This window comes from Hemicordylus capensis, chromosome 1 (assembly GCF_027244095.1).
Source record: "Hemicordylus capensis ecotype Gifberg chromosome 1, rHemCap1.1.pri, whole genome shotgun sequence".
Taxonomy (NCBI): Eukaryota; Metazoa; Chordata; class Lepidosauria; order Squamata; family Cordylidae; genus Hemicordylus; species Hemicordylus capensis.
Window position 1 is genome coordinate 342,038,538 of NC_069657.1, and position 6,561 is coordinate 342,045,098.

The 6,561-nt window shown below is 37.5% G+C and overlaps 1 protein-coding gene across 24 annotated transcripts in view; it reads right to left on the bottom strand.

The window, feature by feature from the left end:
• TRDN (triadin) overlaps positions 1-6,561 on the bottom strand; it is a 305,901-nt gene that overhangs the window by 295,963 nt on the left and 3,377 nt on the right. The window lies entirely within an intron of this gene.

Consider the following 6,561-nt stretch of genomic DNA (forward strand, 5'->3'; position numbering starts at 1 on the left):
AACTTAAACTGAGTAGTACCTCACTGCCTTGTGGGTGGGAGTGGGGTGTAGTTGGCACATGGCAGTTGACAATTGGCACTGTCTAAAAGACAGTCAAAATGAATAGAAGAAATGAAGGTGTGTAATGAATCCTCATAAGGATTCATTGAGTGAAAGTTATTATACACCAAAGAATCTGAACACTTAAAAAAATAGTGACCACACATTTTGCTCCATAACTCCACTTCTATAAGGGCTAGAGCTTAGCTTTTTTTAAAATGAAAGCTGTGAATCTGGGGAAATTAATAGGACAGATCCAAAACCTGATTCAATTCAGATCAGCCACGATTCGGATCCAAATCGAATTTGGGGTGTTCCGATGGGTCAGATTCAGATCCAAATCGAATCAGGGTTGTTTTGATTTGGTTACAAATCGAAACACAGAAAATCTGAGTTGCACACCCCTAGTGTGTACAGACAAGAACAATACACAGGTGTGTGTTACAGTGGCACACGCTGTGTGTAAGAGAGAATTACACTCACATAGCTTTGTGCTGAATTTTCCTTTAAAAAGCTCTGGGAGGAAAGGAGAATACATCGCAGTGGACCAGAAACTGCCCATCTCCTCTCTGCAAGGCCCTTTCTCAACTGTGATGCTTTACAGACCCCTACAGTGTAACATCATATTATACATTAAAATATGTTTACATACAGCTAGATAGGCAAGAATGGAAAATAAAATTGCTCCATCACTTAGTTTGTTTCTAACTTTAGATGTACATGCCTTCAGCACCTTTCACTGTGTAAAATGCATTAGCCTGTGCTGGCTGACAAATCGAAGTATGGCAAACTTATTGAGTCAATCAGCTTTAATGAAGAAAAGAAAACCAATATGCATTAGACTGGCTTGAATAATTACAGAAGAAGTCCTCTTAAATAGATGTGTGCTCACAAAATATAAGCTAAAAACCCCAGATATCAAACCGTTATACATTTATTTTGTTATTTTCACTTAAGGTACTTTCTGACATCAAAAGAATTTTTAGTTGACAATATTATTGCCATTGCTTCTTAAATTGTTTTATTTTCTTTCTTTTTAAAAATAAAGTAATACTTCATTGCTCTTTACAAGAAAAAGAAACCATAATCAACACTAGCAACAACTCTTTAGTAACATATTGATGTTGGAAGCTTAAGAGAGCACCTTCTCCTTCAGGCTTATTAAGGTCTTCTGGAAAGGTCTGCCTGTGGTTGCCCCCAGCTTGTCTAGTGGTGACTTGGAGCCGGACTTTTTCAATAGCTGCCCCAAAGCTCTGGAACAAGTTCCCTGTTGTAAGAGCTTCCCCATCTCTAGCAGGTTTTAAAAGAGTGCTCAAGACACATTTATTTCATCAGTCCTTCCATCAGCTGTAAATTGGTTTTTATGGTTACTGTTATTCTTGTTTGGTGCTTTTAAAAAACAAAATTAACTGTTTTAATGTCAGATTTTAATTCTGGTTTTATTGTTTATTTGTAAACCGCCTGGAGACATTTGTATGAGGCAGTATATAAATGTAATAAACAAACAATAAACAATAAAATGGAATAAATTTTACACAGCAACATTTGGTCTGGTCTTGTGGTAGAAAGCATGAATTGTCTCCTTTGCTAAGCTGAGTCCACCCTGGTTTGCATTTGAATGGGAGACATATGAGCACTGTAAGATATTCCCCTCAGGGGGTGGAGCCGCTCTGGGAAGAGGATCTGCATGCTTACAGGCACAAAGTTCCAAGTTCCCTCCCTGGCATCTCCAAGATAAGGCTGAGTGAGACTCCTGACTGAAACCTTGGAGAAGCTTCTGCCAGTCTGTGTAGACAATATTGGGCTAGATAGACCCAATGATCTGACTCGGTATAATGCAGCTTCCTGTGTTGCTAACCTGACAAATATTATGAACAGTATTAAACAAAAGACAGTTCACACCTCTCTTTTACCTTACCCAGGAGACAAATGATTTTTCACTCTTTCTTATACTTATCCTATTGCATATTTTATTGTATTTGAAATTAACTTTCCACCCTATACAGTATAATTTGATTGTTAAAAATAACTAACGGACTGTCTATATGGGAGCTAACATAATATAAGCCCTCATGGATCAGACCAAAAGCTTCTCCAATCCAGCATTCTGGCCCCATCCAACTTAATGGGAGCCACTGTGAACTGAGCCACCAACTACTGCTTAGTATCAGCTTTGCTTTTTAATAGTTTTCATTTATTGGGCATCCCAGTGATTGTGTACAATCTTCTACTAAATATTAAATTATTTTCATTGCATCCAATTGGCACAGAAAAACAGACTTATTCACATGGTCAAAACCAGTATATGAACGAGGGATGTGCGAAACGTTTCGGATACAAAACATTTTGTACCCAAAACAGCCTGTTTCGGGTGTTTTGTAGACAAAACAAAACACCCATTTTCCAGATCCAAAAGTTTTGTATACAAAACAAAATGTCCCTGTTTCGGCTTCAAAACATTTTGTTGTTTCGGACCTCCATTTTGTGGTGATCTCTGAGTCAGTCTCCATTTTGTGTTTGACATCTCTTTGAATTTCCCACCCTTCCAGCCTTCTGATCAGTGACATAAATCATGGGCTAACCTGCTGACAATACCCTCCTTGTTCCCCATTGGCTCTTTTGCTTCTTCCCACTCTTTACTGACCCCACATTGGCCAGGGGAAGGGTGGCTAACCCATGGGGTGCTGGGTTCTGCTGTTTCTGTGGTGTTCTGAGTGTAGATTCTCTGGTAGCATATGAGAATGGATTCTTGTTTTTCACTGAAAATCTCATATGCTACCAGAGAATCTACAATGAACACCTCAGAAACAACAAAACCCAGTACCCCACAGGCTTGTGGGTGTGGGGGTGGTTGGCACCTTATGTGCACTACACAACCCCTCGCTCTGGGCAACCCCAGTGCTCCCCAAGTGGAATTATGGGGCTGCTGAAACCTCCATTATTCCCCATGGGAGAAATCTTAAAGACACATAAACTTCAACAAATCACAAAAGATCAGCCCTTTGTCCAATTCCTTTGAAATAATTCTGGAAGTTTCCTTGCCCCCATTGGGCACTACCACCCACCACACTCTGCTCTGGGTCATCCCTTTCCCCTTGATTTGAAGCGATACATTTGCTGGAATCCCCATTATTCCCTATGGGAAAATTCTTAAAGATGTGTAAACTTAGAAAAAAATCACAGAAAAAAATTGGCTACAAAACAAAACAGGGCTGATTCGGATTCAGAAAATTTGGGTACAAAACAAAACGGGTATGTTTCGATTCGGATACAAATCGAAACAAGAAAATTCCAAAATGCACACCCCTAATATGAACTGCTTTTAAGTACAGGTAAGAGTATATGAAAGGGTAAGTTACTGCTATACTTCTGCTTATTTGACTCTAGCAGGAATGTGTTGGTTTTTATTGGATCAATATCCAAGGATTTATTAAACAAAAGTTTACATTGCACAGGGTTTTCTGGCAGGTCTGGAAAAGATGAGCCACATTCTAGGCTATATATAAGACACTTACATGCATCATAAGGCTCATCACTTGAAATACAGTGCAGGTGACAGTTTGAACTGAACTGTGCAAATGGCATCTCTGCATTTTAAGGGACTAGAAGATTTAGAGTCACAAAGGAAATATGTGAGAATAACAGGGCTCTGTGGTCGCCAGGAGTTGAAACTGACTCAACAGCACACTTTACTTTATAGCCTGTAATAGTCCTTATCCAACATGTATTAGCAAAAGAAAAAAGAAAAAGAAAGGAAACTTTCCCAGTTAAGGAATGTATCCATTTTGAAATGGCTTCTTTTTAAAATATCATATTGCCTGTTCCTCAGATTACTATTTTACACTTAGTTAAGCTGAAGTTGGTGGATAAATAAATAAATAAATAAGTATTAAGGAGCAGAGGGCAAGGGGGGAAAGAAGGTTTGGTATATTAATCAATTCTCTATGTAAACCACTCTGTTGAAAAGCGGTATATAAATATTTTTTTTTGGTTGAAAAAAACTTTTGCTGAAAACATTTGTTGAAAAGCGGTATATAAATATTTGTAGTAGTAGTAGTAGTATATGTTATCAGTTTGAATATGTGGCAGAGGACAACTTGCCAGACAGCTAATGTTAAAAAGATATTGTTGATGCTCTCATCTATTCCACTGCTGAAGAATATGTATGGTTAGTTTGTCTGAAAGACAGAATATGAAAATTTTTCTTTCTTTCTACTTTTGTTGAATAGCCTGCAAGCTACAATCACCATTTTAAACTAGTTGTACAGATCAGCTCTGTTTGGCATGGTTCACTGTTGACAGCTAGTGGCCTATCTGTATCCTGGTGATTTCTGTGCTGTTTCTTTGCAGGTGAACCTTTACTATCCATTTTTCACACCCAGCCGATGGAAGCAGAGCTTCAGTTTCAGGACAGAATTGGTGCATGTAGCTTAAGCAACAACATTTAGTCATCGCCCCACAATTTGAATCTGAAAAGAAAATCAGTTTTCTTTTAAAGTAGGTTACCTGATGTATACATTACAATCATCCCTCACCAACCACGGGTTTCCCAATCACAGATTAGAGTATCCGCAATAAGGAAATTGTGGCAGGTCTTTCCAGCCACGACCTGAATATCCATGATTTGGCAAGAAATTTTGGAAATGGGGGGAGGGTTGGGGGGATTTTGGAGACCAGGAGGTCATTTCTGGGGGGCAGGGGCAATTCTTGAGGGTTTGGAGGTGATATTCAAGAGTCTGGGGGTCATTTTCAGGGGTCAGGGTTCCCCCCCATTTTAAACTTTTTTTTGGGTCTTTTTGTGAACATGATTCCCCATACCCCCTGTTTCCCATTGGTTTTAATGTCTTATCGACCATGAATTTGCCAACCACGAGGTTTTCCAAGAACAGAACCCTTGTGGTTGGCGAGGAACAACTGTATATGACATTTACAGTCAAAGATTTTATGACCCAGTCAGTACTTCATCACACAAACCTTGGTATATTTCATGTAATCTAGGTTACTCTTGTCCGAATCCATGCGCCATGACACTAACCATGGTTAGTGTCTTTCACTTATAAGACCACGTTACCTTTCACTTATAAGACCATGTTATGATGCAGTGGACTCATGTGTACAATGAAAGTTCCTTTGGGTTGAACACCTTACATTAAAGGCAGATACACTGAGGAAAGACCAACGTCTGTCTGAACTGCTTCCATACAAATTGATAATTTCAAACTGGATTGTGTTAGAAAATGTGAAAGCAATGTTAGATTGAGCTAAATATCTAAATATCAGTTATGTTTTTGAATGTCTCAGAGACTGCATGCAAGATACAATATACAGCTTTATACCATATAAAACTTTATGTACTTGGACTGTTTTTTCTGCATTATGCCTATGCATTACTATTCATTTTAGTGGAGTTGCAGCAACATTAACCTAAGTGATTAATTACATCCTTGTGTAGCCACTGACAGCAAAAATATTTTATATTTGAGCATCAAAATAAAAGAAATAACAGTGTACTACACAAAAACAACAATATATTTTAGAGCTGCCAAGTACAAATTCAGTAATGTAATAGCCAAAGATTCTGACAGTATTAAGTGGTTCCCACCATGAAAACAGATCATATATGTCCAAACATTTATGTGATTGTCATTTCAAACATTTTGTCATGTAGATGTGATGATATATACAGTTAGTTCTCCAACAGCCAAGCTGATTCTATGTAACACTATAAAACAAAAGGCATTACTGTATATACAATTGAGGATGGAAAGACTACAGTCAGGAACAGTATTAATATCTAACTCATAAGATATTTAACTCAATTCAGATATGAGCCTTTAAGGTTTTAGCAATGGTTTTTGAATGACTTCTTATACTCCCAAATTTAGTACAGTACACTGGTATGGATTAAATCTTATCCCAATTAATTAATTCAGTGTAAAACCCAGCAAACAATGTAAATCTTCTCCACACATACTGAAAATCTAACCTGACCTTATTTGCTGATGTTCTCTCAAATAGAGACCTCTTACCACTTATAGGACTTTTATATCCCCTCATGGTACAGAGGAACAGAAATCATAGAAGCTTAACCGAAATGCAATAGAATTCATTTCTTCCTTCCCTCCTTCCGTTCTGACACTCAAAGAAGCGCAAATAGTTTTTCTGTATAAAAGTTACATGAATACAGTATATCATTTTAATTTTAAAAAAAACACCCACACATTTTGTTTTACCTTAATTAAAAAGTATTTCAAATAAGAAATTTGCTTCCATTTTTCAGACTATTATTTGAATCTGAATCATTGAATTCCCAGGTCACCCCAGTCAGTATTACCCTACATGAATAGACCTTTTATTCATCCACACATTTTCTCTCTCACCACAAGCCTATTTATCTGTTTAAATGTTTTTATACGACTTTCCGGTGGACAAAGTGGTTTACAATAATTTGTAAATAAATCAAAAGCAAATCCAATCAATGCCAAGTATTATATAGTCTCAGAACAGGGCTTCAATCAAAAG